Below are 22917 nucleotides of genomic sequence, written 5' to 3'. Positions count from 1 at the left end.
ATGTCATGTGAAGTCCCTTAAAGGGGCATTTTATTCTTTTATAGGTCTATATATCTACAGAACTAAAATGTTCGATTTGGTTGTAACTTGACATGTACATATTATAATGCGCTGTTATAGATGACATTTATAGTGACGTCACTGATTGTTCATCCCGTGCTCAGAGTATTTCAAATATCCGAAACAGCTTGTGTTTGTCCACAAACACATTTCTAGTTCTTTTTAGCTGTTTCGGTGTACACACCGAAACAGCTCTTGTTTTCGTTAAGATTTTTTTTTTTCTTTTTTTTTCTTTTTTTTCTCCTTTTTCAGCCTTTTTTTCCATAGGTTTAACACACGTTTATTCTACCAGTCCACTTTGGCACTTTTTTAAATCCGATTGATTTCAGACTTGGTACATACTTAGACCACCACCCACAGATGGTCCTAGAAGAAATTTGTGATCGTGACGTCATCAGGTGTCAGGTTACGTGACATTAAAGATGCATTTTTCCCCATATGTTTTGTACACGTTTTAAAACAGTCCAGTTTGGCATCTTCGAAAATCCGATCGACTTAAGACTTGATTAATACTTAGACCACCACCCACAGATGGTCCTAGAAGAAATTCGTGATCGTGACGTCATCAGATGTCAGGTTACGTCACATCAAAGATGCATTTTACCTATAGGGTTTGTACATGTTTTAAAACGCTCTATTTCGGCACTTTCGTAAATCCGATCGACGTTACACTTGGTACACACTTAGACCATCACCCACAGAGGGTCCTCGAAGAAATTCGTGATCGTGACATCGTTAGGTGTCAGGTAACGTCACATTAAAAATGCATTTTCACCATAGGGTTTGTACACGTTTTAAAACACTCCACTTTGGCACTTTCGTATATTCGATTAACTTTAGACTTGGACAACACTTAGGCCATCACCCACAGATGGTCCTAGAAGAAATTTGTGATCAAGACGTCATCAGGTGTTGGGTTACGTCACATTAAAGATGCATTTTTACCCATAGGGTTTGTACACGTTTTAAAACATTCTACTTTGGCACTTTCGTAAATCCAAATCGACGTTAGACTTCGTACTCACTTAGACTACCACCCACAGATGGTCCTAGAAGAAATTCGTGATCGTGACATCATCAGGTGTAAGGTTACTTCACATTAAAGATGCATTTTTCCCCATAGGTTTTGTACACGTTTTTCTTCAATTCATAATTTGACACTAAATGTCTGATGACTTTTCTCTTGGCAGATGCCATTCGAAGTGACTTCATCAAGTGTTCATCACGTGCACAGAGTATTTCAAATATCCGAAACAGCTTGTGTTTGTCCACAAACACATTTCTAGTTTTTTTTTTTCTTATTTGTCCACTTTTCTCCATAGGTTTTGTACACGCTTTTCTTCTACCAATCCACTTTGGCACTTTCGTAAACCCGATCGACTTCAGACTTGGTACATACTTAGACCACTACCCACAGATGGTCCTAGAAGAAAATTGTGATCATGACGTCATCAGGTGTCGGGTTACGTCACATTAAAGATGCATTTTTCCCCATATGTTTTGTACACGTTTTAAAACACTCCACTTTGGGCACTTTCGTAAATCTGATCAACTTCAGACTTGGTACATACTAAACTCACCACCAACAGATGCTCCTAGAAGAAATTCGTGATCATGACGTCATCAGGTGTCAAGTTACGTCACATTAAAGATGCATTTTTCCCCATATGTTTTGTACACATTTTAAAATACTCCACTTTGGGCACTTTCGTAAATCTGATTGACTTCAGACTTGGTACATACTTAATACACTACTCACAGATGGTCCTACAACAATGTTGTGATCATGGCGTTATCAGGTGTCAAGTTACGTCACATTAAAGATGCATTTTTCCTCATATGTTTTGTACACATTTTACAACACTCCACTTTGGGCACTTTCGTAAATCTGATCGACTTCATACTTGGTACATACTAAAATCACCACCAACAGATGCTCCTAGAAGAAATTCGTGATCGTACAATCATCAGGTGTCAAGTTACATCACATTAAAGAAGCATTTTCCCCATTTGTTTTGTACATATTTTAAAATACTCCACGTTGGGTACTTTCGTAAATCTGATTGACTTCCGACTTGGTACATACCGGTACTTAGACCACCACCCACAGATGTAACTAGAAGAAATTCGTGATCGTACAGTCATCAGGTGTCAGGTTACGTCACATCAAAGATGCCTTTCAACAAAGGTTTTGTACATGTAAATGTTTTTCTTCAAACCACACACTTTGGCACTTTCATATGTCTGATTGACTTTACACTTGGCAGACACTTAGACCAGCAGCCAAAGATGGTCCTGATGATTTTCGTAACAATGACGTCATCATGTGTCACGTGACATCATATTAAATGTGCATTTTTCAAATCGCTATAACTTCTGAAGTACAATTCCGATTGGGTGGAAACTTGGTATGCACATACACAGGGATGTGTTAGAGATGAAAGTTGAAGTGACGTCACCACATGTCATGTGACGTCCATTAAAGGGGCATATTTTTTCTATTAAAGGTCTATGTCTATATGTTCGATTTGGCTGTACGTAACTTGATAATGTCCTGTGTTATAGATAACATTGAAAGTGACGTCATCAAGTGTTCATCATATGCACAGAGTATTTCAAATATCCGAAACAGCTTGTGTTTGTCCACAAACACATTTCTAGTTTTTTTTTTTTTTTTTTGGCTTTTTCGCAATTTTGCGAAAAAGGCATTCTTTTTGTCTTGATTTTTTTTTTTTTCTTCCTCTTCTTCCTCTTCTTCTTCTCCAAAAAGCCCATTCAATTTGTACACGTTTTTTCTCTACACGACTTTAGTGCTTTTGCAACTTCGGATTTTCATCAAACTTATACCAATGAAGGACCCTTATGCAAGGATGATCCTAGAACAATGACGTCATGATGACGTCATCGACTAATTTATTGTATATTTTTGAATATTTAATTTTTCCCATAGACTTTGTACACAGAATTTTGTTTTAAATGTCGATATACGAAGGGCATTTTCGACTCTTTGCGAGTAATTCATTTGCACCATTCTTTGTCCAAGCAAAGACCCTAATTCAAACAACATTGTGTAATGATGACGTCATGATGACGTCATCCTGTGTTTATTTATAGGTAATTAAATTATGACACTTTTTAATATTTAAAAATGCATAAGAAATCAACCTTACGCGTCCGTAGGATTCTGTTGCCGGCAAGTGGTAGAATAGGTTGAGGTCTTTATTTCATTCAGTGTGCGTGAAATCACGTGACCCTTGCTTCCGGTCGAAAAAGACCAAAACCGGAAGTGGCTTATTATTTAAAAGTTGTAATAGATATGAATTTGCTTTTAACGGTGTTAGTCTCTTGGCTGATAGTATTCTTCAAATCATCTACCGATGACGTCATGCAATCTTCGAGCGCCCTCTAGCGACGGGTTGAATATTTTCAAAAATGTATTTTGAATAGATGTCTGTGGCGAATTTTGTCGGAATCGCCTAAATATTGGTGTATATGATGACCTTGACCCACTTAAGACGTGTGCGAAGTTTTAGGCGTATGACGTCATCAGACCGGAAGTTCCGTTGAAAAGACCTTTCCTTTTTCAAAAATTGCTAACAAATCAATCCATACAGATATAATCTTGATTTGCCCATTAAATGATAGCGTAAACATTTGCCTCAACAGTGCCAAGTTCCGAGCTTGTGAAATTGTTCACACAGTTGACGCGGCGTCGGCAAATTATACCCTTGCGCAAGTTGCTGCAGAGAGTCTCATCCACATGTAAAGCAAGCATATACCGCAAGTGTGTGCGTGTATACATTGACCAGATTCGGCATCGCATGCTTCCCATACACCACACACGCACGTGGTCGTGAGGGCGCGGACCAAGCGCCACATTGTCAACTCATGAATATTAATGTCCCTTGTTGAACAACTCTAGCCCCTACAGCAAAGGTGTGTCCTGAAGATTGACGTCATTGTGAGATCATCAAGTGATTTTCTATGGATTTATGAATAATTACTTTTTTCCCATAGACTTTGTACACAGCTTTCTCCACAAGTCTTTTCTTATACAACACTGATTACTGAATGGTTCTGAACTTCGGACGAAAATTACTTTGAGAAGGAAAGAGAAATCGTATTTTTTACGCTTTGTCATTTGATTGAAAATATTCCCAAGAGTCAGAATATCAAGTAATATTTTATAAAAATGTTTCAGTTTTAAAGGCAAATCACGTATTTAAAGGTGCAGTTTTTCTGCAGTGGGATTTTTAGCCCATTGACTTTGTACACGTTTTCAAACCACCATTTTGGTAACTTGGCAATCTTCAATCATCATCAAAGTTAAAGCCAAGGAAGACCTTCCTACAAAAATTATGCCAAGAGTATGACGTCATGAAATCACGTTTTTAAAGTTGCAGTTTTTCTGCAGTGGGATTTTAAGCCCATTGACTTTGTACACGTTTAACTTCGTACAATTTTTGAAGATGATTTCTATTTTTAAAATTTAGGTAGCTACGGTATACTATATTTCCTACGCCTAATAAAACCACCTACAGCGAAAAAGCCATTTGCTCCGTGCATAAGACGGACAAAACTCTAGTTTTTTCTCCTTTTTCAGACTTTTTCTCCATAGGTTTAACACACGTTTCTTCTACCAGTCCACTTTGCCACTTTTTAAAATCCGATTGATTTCAGACTTGGTACATACTTAGACCACCACCCACAGATGGTCCTAGAAGAAATTTGTGATCGTGACGTCATCAAGTGTCAGGTTACGTCACATTAAAGATGCATTTTCCCCATAGGGTTTGTACATGTTTTTAAACACTCCATTTCGGCACTTTCGTAAATCCGATCAACCTTACACTTGGTACACACTTAGGCCATCACCCACAAGTGGTCCTTGAAGAAATTCGTGATCGTGACGTCATCAGGTGTCACGTTACTTTACATTAAAGATGCACATTTTCCCCATAGGTTTTGTACACGTTTTAAAACGCTCCACTTTGTCACTTTCGTAAATGTGATCGACTATATACTTGGTACACACTTAGACCACTACCCATAGATGGTCCTAGAACAAATTCGTCATCGTGGCGTCATGAGGTGTCAGGTTACATCACATTAAAGATGCATTGTTTCCCTATTGGTTTTGTACACGTTTTTCTTCAAACTGAACTTCGGAAGTACAATTCTGATTGGGTTAAAACTTGGTATGCATATTCACATGGAGGTGTTATAGATGGAAATTAAAGTGACATTATCATCAAATGCCATGTGAAGTCCCTTAAAGGGGCATTTTATTCTTTTATAGGTCTATATCTACAGGACTAAAATGTTCGATTTGGTTGTAACTTGACATGTACATATTATAATATGCTAAATGACATTTATAGTGACGTCACTGATTGTTTATCCCGTGCTCAGAGTATTTCAAATATCCGAAACAGCTTGTGTTTGTCCACAAACACATCTCTAGTCTGTTATTCCTTTACTTTTTTGTTGGCTTTATTTTGGTTTCAGTCCGTATGTGTAGGGTTGTGCATCTTCATACAGTTAAAATCTGATCAAAATTGTGGAGGTAAAATTTGTATTTGACCCCAGCCAAAGTGTCGGACAAACTGTAATGCGAGTAACCGTAATGCGGGTAACCAACCTTTCTCGCTGTATAATTTATATCTGATTTGGGTCTTTATTTTTTATTAACCATTTCAGTTAAATACCATGGTAGGTGTCCTGTAAATATATTAATTTGGTCATTGCACTTCCAGTTTAAGCAGACAGGGGAATCAAAGAGCCAATTTTTGGCATGTCTTTTTTGTGTAATGCGAGTAACCGTTTTTTCGAAGAGTGCCACGATCTTGTCATGGTACGAACATATTTTTTTTTACCATCAAGGTGAAGCCTTGAATATAGGGTATATTTGTGCAGCATAAGAGATAGATAGTCCGACTACTGCTAAAACCACAGCAATCGGAACACGAAAGGGTGCAAAAAAGTGTAATGCGAGTAACCGTGGAATCGCCCATATGGTTTTTAATTTAAAAAACTTAATAACTTTTTTGATGTGCCGCTAGAGGGTGCTCTCTTCAGTGATGGCGTCATCATGACATTTTGTGAGTTAAGTATTACTCACTGAACATTTCCTGAATTAGTATTACTGTAGTAATATGCTTCCCTCTTCAAGTTATATTCATTTATCATTGTACATGTACTTCTGGTAATCCCAGAACTAAAGGTCAAATGATTTTGTGCCTGGGAATTCAAAATGTTGCCAAAGGCAATGTCTACCGACTCACAAAAAATGAACCCAGAAATCAATTCAGTTCAACAGAAATAGTTGAAAGGATGTTGTCCAAAAACAAAAACAAAAACAAAAAGTGTCTTCTGCCCTTCATTTTTTTCAAAAACATACATGTACTTTTTTGTTTTTCTCAGCCTAGTAATGCTGCAATAACTGCATGAAAATATAACAATGTACAGTGTAACAAAAAGTGATGGAACTACTCGAGAGTTGTAATCCACAGGTTCAATGTTGTAAATTTTGTAATTTACCTGGCATAAGAGGGTCGATTTAAATAAAAGTTACATGCACAACTGAGATTTTTCCTTGGAAATGGGCTGACAAACAGAAAATGTTGCAAGCACAGGCAAAATTTTACATGCACAGAGCAAAAGTAATATGCATCTGTGCATGTAAATCAACCCCTCCTTGGCATACAAGAAAATGTCAATTTAGAAAACACCAATAATTGAATTGTTTTTCAAGCAAACAGTCTGGGCCGGGTGATGGTCTGTAGAGCTCATTTCGAAGATTGCATGTCAACAATTAATTGGTTGCCATGGTTCTACCGTGACGCATTTTAGGATGCACAAGTCTTGCTGCGGAAAAATTGAGAAGAGCAATGTAAGTTACACAAGAAGCAAAGCTGTGAAGACCTTATCGTGGTCTGGTATAGTGTTCAGATGAATGGTTACTTCATACTTCAGTTGCACATTTTGGAGTTTCCATTGCTCTACTTGGATCGACATGTAGTTGGTTTTCATTTGCAGATGATAACTGCCACCTGATGAAGGGAATGTTTGCTTAGTCACTGATGCGAGGAACATCACCAAGAACTATGACAACTCACACAATGGAAAACATCACAGGACTGTGGGAGTTCTCAACAGCTTCAAACGTTACTAGTGAGAACAACTCAGACGGACCAATTTGCATTCTGTATGTGTGTGTTCTAGTACCAATCTGCTTGTTCTGCCTCATCTGCAACTTGTTTTCTCTGCTGGTGTTACATCGCATGCATGACATGCATGACGTCACTAAGCTGCTGCTAGTAGCACTAACGATAACTGATGTTGGAGTTGGATTCTTTGGTCTCCTCTCTACAAGTCTCACACTGCATCTCGATGTACTAGCCATAATAGATGCGACTGCATGTTTACAGCTTCTTGGGATGTGCATTCTGGCAATGATTACTGTGGTCCGATACATTGCGGTGTCGCAACCACTGAAGCTACAAACTCTAGTTACCAAAAGACGAGCTTACATCGGCTTGACATGTGCTGTGTTCCTCAGCCTTGCTCGTTATGTTTCTCAAATAATATCAATCTTCACAGGTGTCATACCAGAGATATATTTGGTCGCATCTGTTATTACCGTTGTGGTAACATTAATTCTGTGTGTCATTATCTTGTATGGGAAATTGCTTGTGATTGCAAGGCATCAGGCAAGGCGTATAGCAGCAGCTGAGATCAATGCTGCAGATGCACAGGTTCAGCTGCATCGCTCAAACATTAAATCTCTCAAAACATTTCTGATTATCACAGGCACTGTCTGTGTCACCTGGCTACCTTCGTTTGCATTAATTGCTGAGATGGATCCCTGTCTTTTGACATTGTTTGATGGTCTGCGTTACAGCAATTCCTGGCTGAATACAATCATCTATTGTTGGAGAAATGAAGCTTATAGAAAGGTTGCCAAAAGGCTCATTTGTCGAAATGGCAGAGAGTGACGCTCAACAAATGCACTCAAACGCAATGAAAAGACTCGTGAAGACTGCTGAAACCCTCTGGGAAGAAATGTCTTTTTAAAGGCTTGACATTGTCCTCTGCTCTCAAGAATACTGATAATAACTAGACATTCTTGTTTGTTGAGTTACAAATGCAAGGTGATTGGGCAGACAATTATGTAACTGGACATTGCCCAGTTCAGTTGTGAACATTTTCGTCAAAGCTAGAGGTTTGCGTTTGTCTTTCTAACAAACCCAGGGCGATAGAGCACGGACCTTTTTCATTTGGCATTATCTAACTCAGTTCAACTCATTGTCAATTCAGTTCAAGAGATATTTTGGAAAGTATGTTGTCCCCCCCCCCAAAAAAAAATTAAAATACCTGCTGCCATCCCTTTTTTCAAAAAGGCCAGATGACCAACTACGGTACTTATTGTATTTTTACTCATCCTAGTAATCCTGCAATAACTGGCTGGAAAATATAACAATGTACAAAAAGTGATAAACTACTCAAGAGTTGTAATCTACAAGTTTGTTGTTGAAAATTTTGCAATTTACCTGGCATAGAAGAATATGTCAATTTAGAAAACGCTGAAAACACCAATGATTGACAAGTTGTTTTTCAAGCAAACAGTCTGGGACCAGTGATGGTCTGTAGTGCTCATTTCGAAGCAGATTGCATGTCAACAATTATATTAATTGGTTGCCATGATTCTGCCATGACGCATTTTAGGATGCACAAGTCTTGCTGCGGAAGAATTGAGAAGAGCAATGTAAGTTACACAAGAAGCAAACCTGTAAAGACCTTATCGCGGTCTGGTGGTGTTCAGATGAATGGTTACTTCATTCTTCACATTTTGGAGTTGCTCATGCATCACAGTGAAATAACCTGTGTAGATTTCTGACTACACTTACATGTACATGGTATCTTGACATCTTGGGTGTGTGCTAATGTCGTTGTAAATATTTGGAATTTCGACTCCAATGAGCACCGATTCTTCACCTTCAAAGCGCAATGGGAATACTTATTGGCACGAAGTACATTGTGATGTACACTTGAACATCATACACATGACATGCACTTAGCTGGTTCTGCTTCTTTGGGATGGAACAGTACAACACACTACTGAATTGGAGGACAAATGTGTATGATATAAAGATACAAATTGAAACAAGGTCTACATGTACAACCAGAGGTAGCTGTATTACATCCTGTACATGCTTTTCGACAAATTTTCAGCTTTCATGTTGCGGTGGACCAGTTACTTTGGACTGCTCTGCCTGGATCTATTTGGTTTTAATACTTTTTAAATTATTTGCACTAATTGCTGAGATGGATCCCTGTCTTTGGACATTGTTTGATGGTCTGCGGTTCAGCAATTCCTGGCTGAATACAATCATCTATTGCTGGAGAAATGAAGCTTCTAGGAAGGTTGCCAAAAGGCTCATTTGTCGAAATGGCAGAGAGTGACGCTCAACAAATGCACTCAAATGCAATGAAAAGACTCGTGAAGACTGCTGAAACCCTCTGGGAAGGATTCTCTTTGAAAGGCTTGACATTTCCCTCTCTTCTCAAGAATACTAATTTTGTTGAGTTGCAAATGCAGGGTGATCGGGCAGACAACTATGTCATTTGACATTGCCCAGTTAAGTTGTGAACATTTTTGTCAAAACTAGAGTCTAACTCAGTTGTAAATATGTGTAATCAAAAACAGCAAAATTATGAATACGTTTAATCAGAAAGCAGGAAGAGTATGAAATTAAAACGTTTTGGTTTTAAATTTTGGAACAGGTGCATCCTTCAGGGATCGAGAGAAAGTGAAAAGAACTTCTGAAAACATAAAAATAACACGAACGTACATGTACATGTATTAATGACACCCAACTTCCGGTTTGATAACATGACACTATTAGAGAGCCCATTGTCAACAATGAAGCTGACATTATTATTATGGCAACAATGAGCTCCAATAGGTACCGAATGATGGATTTTAATTTTAAAATGCAAAAATGTAATCATTTCCAACGTCTCCCAGTCTGATAATGCCATCATTATGAAAATTCGCAAAATAAGTTTTTATTAAACACAGAATGTTTACGAAAAATTTTGTAAAGTTTTGGTATATGGGCGATTCCAAGCAAACAGAGACATGACCCCCAAAAATGAAATTCATTCCTGAGCTTGTTTTTTACTTTTAAGTTATTGCTAACACATGTAAGGATCAGGATATAAACTTTTTTTCGCCAATTCTTCATCATTTTCTGTGAAAAAAATTCAGATTACTAAAGGTGTTCTTTGGCTGGAAAAAATCAGCCTTTCAATATTCAAATGTCAAATGGCTGGTTATTTTCACACAGAACTAGCCTTATTAAAACTATATTTTACTTTGATACCGGTACTTTGACTTCAGATCTTCTCAAAACATTAACAAATTTTGGACCATGGCTCCTTGTATAGCAGTGTTGGTGCAATTTTGTTGCATTGGTTTGGGTATGTAATGCGAGTAACCGAAAGATCAAGTTTTTGATATTTCTGCTGAATGAAATTTATTCTGTCTTTGCCATTTCATATTTTGCTTCTTCCCTTAGTAACAACTATTGAATTGATAAAAGAAATGAAAATGATACCAAGCATGATGTCATCAGGAGGTGTCAAAAATTGAAATGCGAGTAACCGGTAATGCGAGTAACCACTGTAATGCGAGTAACCACTGTAATGCGAGTAACCATATAACATTCAATTATGATAATGAATAAAAATTATGACTTTTGATTACTGATTTACTGTTTTTTGATAAGAAGAAATAATGTAAGCCCTTTGAAAATGTAATGCGAGTAATGCGAGTAATGCGAGTAACGAGTAATGCGAGTAACCAAAATCCTTCTTAGGTTATCTTTTATTCCTTTACTTTTTTGTTGGCTTTATTTTGGTTTCAGTCCGTATGTGTAGGGTTGTGCAACTCTATGCAGTTTAAATCTGATCAAAATTGTGGGGGTAAAATTTGTATTGGACCCCAGCCAAAGTGTCGGACAAACTGTAATGCGAGTAACCGTAATGCGAGTAACCAACCTTTCTCGCTGTATAATTTATATCTGATTTGGGTCTTCATTTTTTATTAACCATTTCAGTTAAGTACTATGGTAGGTGTCCTGTAAATATATTAATTTGGTCATTGCACTTTCAGTTTAAGCAGACAGGGGAATCAAAACAGAGCCAATTTTTGGCATGTCTTTTTTGTGTAATGCGAGTAACCGTTTTTTTCGAAGAGTGCCACGATCTTGTGGTACGAACATATTTTTTTTTACCATCAGGGTGAAGCCTTGCATATAGGGTATATTTGTGCAGCAAAAGAGATAGATAGTCCGACTACTGCTAAAACCACAGCAATCGGAACACGAAAGGGTGCAAAAAAGTGTAATGCGAGTAATCGTGAAATCGCCCATATGGTTTCTTAATTAAAAAAACTTAATAACTTTTTTGATGTGCCGCTAGAGGGCACTCTCTTCAGTGATGGCGTCATCATGACATTTTGTGAGTTAAGTATTACTCACTGAACATTTCCTGAATTAGTATTACTGTAGTAATATGCTTCCCTCTTCAAGCATGTCAAGTTATATTCATTTATCATTGTACATGTACTTCTGGTAATCCCAGAACTACGGTAAAGGTCAAATGATTTTGTGCCTGGGAATTAAAAATGTTGGCCAAGGCAATGTCTACCGACTCACCAAAAAATGAACCCAGTAATCAATTCAGTTCAACAGAAATAGTTGAAAGGATGTTGTCCAAAAACAAAAACAGAAACAAAAGGTGTCTTCTGCCCTTCATTTTTTTCCAAAAACATACATGTGCTTATTTGTTTTTCTCAGCCTAGTAATGCTGCAATAACTGCATGAAAATATAACAATGTAACAAAAAGTGATGGAACTACTCAAGAGTTGTAATCTACAGGTTCAATGTTGTAAATTTTGTAATTTACCTGGCATAAGAGGGTCGATTTAAATAAAAGTTACATGCACACCTGAGATTTTTCCTTGAAAATGAGCTGACAAACAGAAAATGTTGCAAGCACAGGCAAAATTTTACATGCATAGAGCAAAAGTAATATGCATCTGTGCATGTAAATCGACCCCTCCGTGGCATAGAAGAAAATGTCAATTTAGAAAACACCAATTATTGAATTGTTTTTAAAGCAAACAGTCTGGGCCGGGTGATGGTCTGTATAGTGCTCATTTCGAAGCAGATTGCATGTCAACAATTAATTGGTTGCCATGGTTCTACCGTGACGCATTTTAGGATGCACAAGTCTTGCTGCGGAAGAATTGAGAAGAGCGATATAAGTTACACAAAAAGCAAAGCTGTGAAGACCTTATCGTGGTCTGGTATAGTGTTCAGATGAATGGTTACTTCATACTTCAGTTGCACATTTTGGAGTTTCCATTGCTCTACTTGGATCAACATGTAGTTGGTTTTCATTTGCAGATGATAACTGCCACCTGATGAAGGGAATGTTTGCTTAGTCACTGATGTGAGGAACATCACCAAGAACTATGACAACTCACACAATGGAAAACAGCACAGGACTGTGGGAGTTCTCAACAGCTTCAAACGTTACTAGTGAGAACAACTCAGACGGACCAATTTGCATTCTGTATGTGTGCGTTCTAGTACCAATCTGCTTGTTCTGCCTCATCTGCAACTTGTTTTCTCTGCTGGTGTTACATCGCATGCATGACATGCATGACGTCACTAAGCTGCTGCTAGTAGCACTAACAATAACCGATGTTGGAGTTGGATTCTTTGGTCTCCTCTCTACAAGTCTCAAACTGCATCTCGATGTACTAGCCATAACCCATGTGGCTGGATCTTTACAGATTCTTGGGATGATCATTCTGGCAATGATTACTGTGGTCCGATACATTGCGGTGTCGCAACCTCTGAAGCTACAAACTCTAGTTACCAAAAGACGAGCTTACATCGGCTTGACATGTGCTGTGTTCCTCAGCCTTGCTCGTTATGTTTCTCAAATAATATCAATCTACACTGGTGTCATACCAGAGATATATTTGATCGCATCAGTTATTGTCATTACGATAACATTAATTCTGTGTGTCATTATCTTTTATGGTAAATTGGTTTTGATTGCAAGGCATCAGGCAAGGCGTATAGCAGCAGCTGAGATCAATGCTGCAGATGCACAGGTTCAGCTACATCGCTCAAATGTCAAATCTCTCAAAACATTTCTGATTATCACAGGCACTGTCTGTGTCACTTGGCTACCTTCATTTGCACTAATTGCTGAGATGGATCCCTGTCTTTGGACATTGTTTGATGGTCTGCGGTTCAGCAATTCCTGGCTGAATACAATCATCTATTGCTGGAGAAATGAAGCTTACAGGAAGGTTGCCAAAAGGCTCATTTGTCGAAATGGCAGAGAGTGACGCTCAACAAATGCACTCAAACGCAATGAAAAGAACAGTGAAGACTGCTGAAACCCTCTGGGAAGAAATGTCTTTTTAAAGGCTTGACATTGTCCTCTGCTCTCAAGAATACTGATTGCAACTAGACATTCTTGTCAATTGTTGAGTTTCAAATGCAAGGTGATCGGGCAGACAATTATGTCACTGGACATTGCCCAGTGAAGTTGTGAACATTTTCAAACAGACAAAATGTTTACTTAAAATTTCAATTTTCAAAACCATCCCAGAACACATTCTACTCTTTTGTACAGTACCTCCGGGGAAAAATATGAACGGGCTCTCTAAATTGGTTCCTTTGATTGGTCAAGCTTTTGCAGTGCATACTGCATAGCAATGATGTTGCATATTGATTCATTCATTCGTTAGACACAGGCATTTGCCCGTGGTCTCCTCCTCAAATTATACACAGTTGGGATCACTGGCTCTGCTCCCACCACAGCCCGTCTTTCCAAAGCTGCTGCTTTCAGTCGGTGGTGTCACACCCTGACTATTCTCGGATGTTGTCCACGCAGCGCATCTTTGGCCGGCCCACGGAGCGACGACATCCCTCTGGCATCCCATCCACAACAGCTGCCGTCATGCCGCCCTGCCGAACCACATGGCCCAACCACGATGCCTTTCGCTCCATCACAGTGCTACTGCTGAAGCACCACCGGTCACTGATCATCTCCATCAGGCTTTCATTTGTTACATGATCTTGCCACTTGATGTTGAGCAGGTTGCATATGCATTGATGATTATGTGCATTTTGTGCAATAGGGTTCGCCTGGCAAACTGATCAAGTCAGACTTAAAAGACAGTCAATGTTACATGTACAATCTTGAATATGTGTACACGTTTTGTACAGAATGTGTGCCCAAAGCATAGAAGTGACATGCATATTAACATGTTGATGATGGAATTCAGGGCTGGTTGTGATGGCAGTCGGTGTTGTTGATATCAACTGTCTGACTTGAGTCAAGTCTAGTCCAATTTTTTTTAAAAGCAAAAACAAATTTGATTATTTTCCAATTCTCCCTACAACAACTTCACAAACCTAGCATAGTCCTTTTTTATTGTCAAATGAATGTTAACGGCAATTTTGTAATATTTTAACTAATGCTTTTTAAAATTGAACTTCCTTTGACATGCCACTGAGGGCATGTCAAAGTCACTTTCTGAACTAAATCACTAGTAATTGTATAGATGACATCATCATGATGTCACACTTGTATGTACATCACGGCCGATATTCATACCAAGTTTCAAGTTCATGCGTTGCTCTGATTGAAAGAAAAGCCACGGAGCACTATTGTCCAGAAACTGTTTAATAACGCTGCATTATTTGCTTAGAAAAGTTAATAATACAAAGTGATTGATAGTTGCAAACTACAGTTTAATTGTCTTTTCAGAAACGTCCCTTCAGAACACTGTGTAAACACCTATGACTGACAAGTTAATGTTTTGTAAGCAAACGTTCTGAGAGCAGTGAGGGCTTGCAGTGCTCATGAAGCAGATTGCATTTCAACAACGGTTGCCGTGACTCTGTCATGACGCATTTTGTGAGGCAGAATTCACGCTGCAGCACTGTCATGAATATCGCTAGTCTTGGCTAAAACATTGGAACAGACCGCTGTATGTATCCAAAAGTGTGTTACAGAACGTTGGAAGAATTTAGAAGAGCTAGCAAAGCTGTGAAGACCTTATCATTGTCTGGTAATGTTCAGATCAAACATTACTTCACACGTGCACCACGGTGAAACGACCAGTGTAGATTATTTACTACGTCTATCTTGACATCTTGGGTGTGTGCTAATATTGGTGTAAACATTTGGAATTTCGACTCCGATGAGCACCAATTCTTCACCTTCAAAGCGCAATGGGAATACTTATTGACATGGAAGTACATGTAAGTTCGATTGATGTACATGTACACTTGAACATCATGCACACGACATTTGTTTCACTGGTTCTGCTTCAGTATTCTTGGGATGGAACTGTACAACACTACTGAATTTGAGGACAAATGTGTATGACCCAAAGATACATAATGAAACAAGGTCTAAAAATGTACAACCAGAGGTAACTGTACTACATCCTGCATAGGATTCTTTGGGCACAATTTCACCTTTCATGCTCAAACATTTCTCTTTCCTTTTGCCAATGTGAAATATGAAGGAAATGTTTGCTTAGTCACTGATGTGAGGAACATCACCAAGAACAATGACAACTCACACAATGGAAAACATCACAGGACTGTGGGAGTTCTCAACAGCTTCAAACGTTACTAGTGAGAACAACTCAGACGGACCAAGTTGCATTCTGTATGTGTGCGTTGTAGTACCAATCTGCTTGTTCTGCCTCATCTGCAACTTGTTTTCTCTGCTGGTGTTACATCGCATGCATGACATGCATGACGTCACTAAGCTGCTGCTAGTAGCACTAACAATAACCGATGTTGGAGTTGGATTCTTTGGTCTCCTCTCTACAAGTCTCAAACTGCATCTCGATGTACGAGCCATAACCCATGTGGCTGGATCTTTACAGCTTCTTGGGATGATCATTCTGGCAATGATTACTGTGGTCCGATACATTGCGGTGTCGCAACCTCTGAAGCTACAAACTCTAGTTACCAAAAGACGAGCTTACATCGGCTTGACATGTGCTGTGTTCCTCAGCCTTGCTTGTTATGTTTCTCAAATAATATCAATCTACACTGGTGTCATACCAGAGATATATTTGGTCGCATCAGTTACTGCCGTTGTGGTAACATTAATTCTGTGTGTCATTATCTTTTATGGTCAATTGGTTTTGATTGCAAGGCATCAGGCAAGGCGTATAGCAGCAGCTGAGATCAATGCTGCAGATGCACAGGTTCAGCTACATCGCTCAAATGTCAAATCTCTCAAAACATTTCTGATTATCACAGGCACTGTCTGTGTCACTTGGCTACCTTCATTTGCACTAATTGCTGTGATGGATCCCTGTCTTTGGACATTGTTTGATGGTCTGCGTTACAGCAATTCCTGGCTGAATACAATCATCTATTGCTGGAGAAATGAAGCTTATAGGAAGGTTGCCAAAAGGCTCATTTGTCGAAATGGCAGAGAGTGACGCTCAACAAATGCACTCAAACGCAATGAAAAGAACCGTGAAGACTGCTGAAACCCTCTGGGAAGAAATGTCTCTTTAAAGGCTTGACATTGTCCTCTGCTCTCAAGCATACTGATCATAACTAGACATTCTTGTTTGTTGAGTTACAAATGCAAGGTGATTGGGCAGACAATTATGTCACTGGACATTGCCCAGTTCAGCTGTGAACATTTTCGTCAAAGCTAGAGGTTTGCGTTTCTCTTTCTAACAAACCCAGGGCGATAGGGCACGGACCTTTTTCATTGGGCATTATCTTACTCAGTTCAACTAGTTCAAGAGATATTTTGGAAAGTATGTTGTCCCCCCCCTCCCCCCAAAAAATAAAAATACCTGCTGCCATCCCTTTTTTCAAAAAGGCCAGACGACAAACTACTTATTTTATTTTTACTCAGCCTAGTAATGCTGCAATAACTGGCTGGAAAATATAACAATGTACAAAAAGTGATAAACTACTAGAGAGTTGTAATCTACAAGTTTGTTGTTCAAAATTTTGTAATTTACCTGGCATAGAAGAATATGTCAATTTAGAAAACGCTGAAAACACCAATGATTGACAAGTTGTTTTTCAAGCAAACAGTCTGGGACCAGTGATGGTCTGTAGTGCTCATTTCGAAGCAGATTGCACGTCAACAATTAATTGGTTGCCATGATTCTGCCGTGACGCATTTTAGGATACACAAGTCTTGCTGCGGGAGAATTGAGAAGAGCAATGTAAGTTACACAAGAAGCAAAGCTGTGAAGACCTTATCGCGGTCTGGTGGTTTTCAGATGAATGGTTACTTCATTCTTCACATTTTGGAGTTGCTCATGCATCACAGTGAAATGACCTGTGTAGCTTACTGACTACGCTTACATTGTATCTTGACATCTTGGGTGTGTGCTAATATCGTTGTAAATATTTGGAATTTAGACTCCAATGAGCATTTTGTGCAATAGGGTTCACCTGGCAAACTGATCAAGTCAGACTTAAAAGACAGTCAAGGTTACATGTACAATCTTGAATATTTGTACACGTATTGTAGAGTATGTGTGCCCAAAGCATATAAGTGGCATGCACATTAACATGTTGATGATGGAATTCAGGGCTGGTTGTGATGGCAGTAGGTGTTGTGGATATAACTGTCCGACTTGGGTCAAGATGAGTCCAATTTGAAAAAAAAAAGCAAAAAAAAATTGATTAGTTTCCAATTCTCCCTACAACAACTTCGGAAACCTAGCATAGTCCTTTTTTATTGTCAAATGAATGTTAACGGGCAATTTTGTAATATTTTAACAAATGCTTTTTAAAGTAAAAAAATTCAACTTCCTTTGACATGCCACTAGAGGGCATGTCAAAGTCACTTTCTGAACTAAATCACTAGTAATTGTATAGATGACATCAGTATGATGTCACACTTGTATGTACATCAGGGCCGATGTTCATACCAAGTTTCACGTTCATGCGTTGTTCTGATTGAAAGAAAAGCCACAGAGAAATTTTGTCCAGAAACTGTTTAATAACGCTGCATTATTTGCTTGGAAAAGTTAATAATACAAAGTGATTGACAGTGGCAAACTACAGTTTAATTGTCTTATCAGAAACGTCCCTTCAGAACACTGTGTAAACACCTATGACTGACAAGTTAATGTTTTGTAAGCAAACGTTCTGAGAGCAGTGAGGGCTTGCAGTGCTCATGAAGCAGATTGCATTTCAACAATGGTTGCCGTGACTCTGTCATAACGCATTTGGTGAGGCAGAATTCACGCTGCAGCACTGTCATGAATATCGCTAGTCTTGGCTGAAACATTGGAACAGACCGCTGTACGTATCCAAAGGTGTGTTACAGAACGTTGGAAGAATTTAGAAGAGCTAGCAAAGCTGTGAAGACCTTATCATGGTCTGGTAATGTTCAGATCAAACATTACTTCATACTTGCATCACGGTGAAACGACCAGTGTAGATTATTGACTACGCCTATCTTGACATCTTGGGTGTGTGCTAATATTGGTGTAAACATTTGGAATTTCGACTCCGATGAGCACCAATTCTTCACCTTCAAAGCGCAATGGGAATACTTATTGACATGGAAGTACATGTAAGTTCGATTGATGTACATGTACACTTGAACATCATGCACACGACATTTGATTCACTGGTTCTGCTTCAGTACTCTTGGGATGGAACTGTACAACACACTACTGAATTTGAGGACAAATGTGTATGACCCAAAGGTACATAATGAAACAAGGTCTAAATGTACAACCAGAGGAAGCAGCACTCCATCCTGCATAGGATTCTTTGGGCACAATTTCAACTGTCATGTTACGACGGACCAGTTACTCTATTTGGTTTTAATTTGCAGATGACAAAAAGGGAAAGTTTCAAAGATTTCTCTTTCCTTTTGCCAACCTGACATATGAAGAAAATGTTTGCTTCGTCACTGATGCGAGGAACATCACCAAGAACTATGACAACTCACACAATGGAAAACAGCACAGGACTGTGGGAGTTCTCAACAGCTTCAAACGTTGCTAGTGAGAACAACTCGGACGGACCAAGTTGCATTCTGTATGTGTGCGTTCTAGTACCAATCTGCTTGTTCTGCCTCATCTGCAACTTGTTTTCTCTGCTGGTGTTACATCGCATGCATGACATGCATGATGTCACTAAGCTGCTGCTGGTAGCACTAACGATAACCGATGTTGGAGTTGGATTCTTTGGTCTCCTCTCTACAAGTCTCACACTGCATGTACTAGCCATAACCCATGTGATTGGAGGTTTGCAGCTTCTGGGGATGTGCATTCTGGCAATGATTACTGTGGTCCGATACATTGCAGTATCGCAACCTCTGAAGCTACAGACTCTAGTTACCAAAAGACGAGCTTACATTGGCTTGACATGTGCTGTGTTTCTCAGCCTTGCTCGTTATGTTTCTCAAATAATATCAATCTACACTGGTGTCATACCAGAGATATATTTGATCGCATCAGTTACTGCCGTTGTGGTAACATTAATTCTGTGTGTCATTATCTTTTATGGTAAATTGGTTTTGATTGCAAGGCATCAGGCAAGGCGTATAGCAGCAGCTGAGATCAATGCTGCAGATGCACAGGTTCAGCTACATCGCTCAAATATCAAATCTCTCAAAACATTTCTGATTATCACAGGCACTGTCTGTGTCACTTGGCTGCCTTCATTTGCACTAATTGCTGTGAAGGATCCCTGTCTTTGGACATTGTTTGATGGTCTGCGTTACAGCAATTCCTGGCTGAATACAATCATCTATTGCTGGAGAAATGAAGCTTACAGGAAGGTTGCCAAAAGGCTCATTTGTCGAAGTGGCAGAGCGTGACGCTCAACAAATGCACTCAAACGCAGCAAAAAAAACCGTGAAGACTGCTGAAACCCTCTGGGAAGAAATGTCTTTTTAAAGGCTTGACATTGTCCTCTGCTCTCAAGAATACTGATAGTAACTAGACATTCTTGTTTGTTGAGTTACAAATGCAAGGTGATTGGGCAGACAATTATGTCACTGGACATTGCCCAGTTCAGTTGTGAACATTTTTGTCAAAGCTAGAGGTTTGCGTTTGTCTTTTTAACAAACCCAGGGCGATAGGGCATGGACCTTTTTCATTTGGCGTTATCTTACAAAAAGGCCAGATGAGAAACTACTTATTGTATTTTTACTCAGCCTAGTAATCCTGCAATAACTGCTTGGAAAATATAACAACGTACAAAAAGCGATAAACTACTCGAGAGTTGTAATCTAAAGGTTCATTGATGAAAATTTTGTAATTTACCTGGCATAGAAGAGTATGTCAATTTAGAAAACGCTAAAAACACCAATGATTGACAAGTTGTTTTTCAAGCAAACAGTCTGGGACCAGTGATGGTCTGTAGTGCTCATTTCGAAGCAGATTGCATGTCAACAATTAATTGGTTGCCATGATTCTGCCGTGACGCATTTTAGGATGCACAAGTCTTGCTGCGGAACAATTGAGAAGAGCAATGTAAGTTTAAACACAAGAAGCAAAGCTGTGAAGACCTTATCGCGGTCTGGTGGTGTTCAGATGAATGGTTACTTCATTCTTCACATTTTGGAGTTGCTCATGCATCACAGTGAAATGACCTGTGTAGCTTACTGACTACGCTTGCATTGTATCTTGACATCTTGGGTGTGTGCTAATGTCGTTGTAAATATTTGGAATATAGACTCCAATGAGCACCGATTCTTCCCCTTCAAAGCGCAATGGGAAAACTTATTGGCACAAAAGTACATTGTGATGTACACTTGAATATCATACACATGACATGCACTTAGCTGGTTCTGCTTCAGTACTCTTGGGATGGAACTGTACAACACACTACTGAATTGGAGGACAAATGTGTATGACCCAAAGATACATAATGAAACAAGGTCTACATGTACAACCAGAGGTAGCTGTATTATAAGTTGTTTTTCAAGCAAACAGTCTGGGACCTGTGATGGTCTGTATTGCTCATTTCCAAGCAGATAGCACGTCAACAATAAGTTGGTTGCCATGATTCTGCCATGACGCGTTTTAGGATGCAGAAGTCTTGCTGTGACACAGACACAAATGTCACTATTCACGGTTAAAGCATTGGAACAGACTGCTGTACGCATCTAAAGGTGTTACAGCAGCCGATTTCACAAAACAGCGCGTAACTTACGCCATGCGTAGGACTTACGCAACAAATTTATTGCACAGCTGCGCAATAAACTTACAATCGAATAGATCCCATGAAACTTGGCGTAGCTGCGCAAGGTATAACAGTATTTACGATGGCTGTTTGTGCATGATTTTGTTCGTTCATGAGCCTGCCATTTTGAAAATATCTTTGTCTGACTTTTTTCGAAATCGTGGGGCAACACTAAAAACTCTGTCACAAGTAAAATAGCAATTCATTTACTTCAAACACAAAGCTGTGAGTGTCTTTTATCAACCGTGATAAGTTGTGCAATAACAGGCTCCACGACGATCACGATTTGCTGGTGAAACAGGTCATTTTCAGTCACTACACCACAACTTACGCCACCTAAAATGATTGCGCCATATTTTGTTGCTCAATTCGCGGACTATGACACTTTGGTGAAATTGTCATAACTGATATGTTGCACAGTGTGAAATGTTGCACAAGTAGCGCAATAAATTGTTGCACAAGTGGACTTATATGCCATTGCGTGAAGTTTGGAAGAATTTAGAAGACCAATTTAAGCTACATGCGCGGCGTGTACATCCTTTACAGATTTACATCCTGTACAAGTTTGCCTTATACCTCAAACCCGTTTGAGTCAAATATTTGTCGTTTTTTAATCACAATTTCAATCAGACAAAAAAAACATTTCCTAAATGTAAGGAGAGCAAATGAGCCCTCAGTTTCTAGTATTATACACCTAAAAGTTCTGCAAGTGATTTGCATGTTTTCATTAAACTCTTTGATTTGCATAATGTGGCCTTTGTGCTTTCCGTGCAAAGGCAACCTGTGTCAAGTTCTCTTCTGTGGGTTTCAAGCAGAGAAGATCAATGCTAATTTTGGCTGAGAATTCTCTCATTTTGGCATAAAGCTTTGTAAGGCCAAAAAAAAATGTCTCCGGTTTCTGGTATGGAAGCTTGCCCAAAAAGTGGTGCAGCGACGCGGCTTTTTTTTTTTTTTGCTTCAAATGTGTGCCAATAACTGCAAATGGTGCCCGACTAAACTTAGTGCAAATATATGGGAGTCCAGAGAGGCCACATAAACCTTATTCTCGACCATAACCCAATCTAAAAACACAGTGAGTTTGGCGGTTTTGAGACATCATCTTTCATTGAAAAAAAAACTTTTTCATTTTGCCGACGCGCGTGGCTACGGCGACGCGCGCGCATACCAGAAACCGGAGACTTTTTTTTTGTTGGCCTAATGTAAACCATATGTTTGTATTGTAATGTAAACCATATGGGAGGGTAACCATTATGGAGGGTGTTTTAAAAAAAGGAAACCGATCTTATTTTGTTGATTGCACTATAAGACCAATTGACAGTTTTCAGCATGTTGAAAATAACAAAATCCAGGACGTACATTATCAAAGTCATTTATTCAATTGCTAAAACATATCAAGGTTTATCACTGTCCCCGTTAACCCCACTGTCCTTCAACATGCCCCCATTCCTATGAACACAAATCTCTGCCCTGGTTCTCATTGCTGTGAACGCATTCCTGATAACGTCTCTCTCTCTCTGATAACTGTCAATTGGTCTTATGGTCCAGGTG

Source organism: Patiria miniata, unplaced genomic scaffold, assembly GCF_015706575.1.
Source record: "Patiria miniata isolate m_02_andy unplaced genomic scaffold, ASM1570657v1 HiC_scaffold_5, whole genome shotgun sequence".
NCBI classification, from domain to species: domain Eukaryota; kingdom Metazoa; phylum Echinodermata; class Asteroidea; order Valvatida; family Asterinidae; genus Patiria; species Patiria miniata.
Note: the sequence above shows the minus strand (reverse complement) of the source record.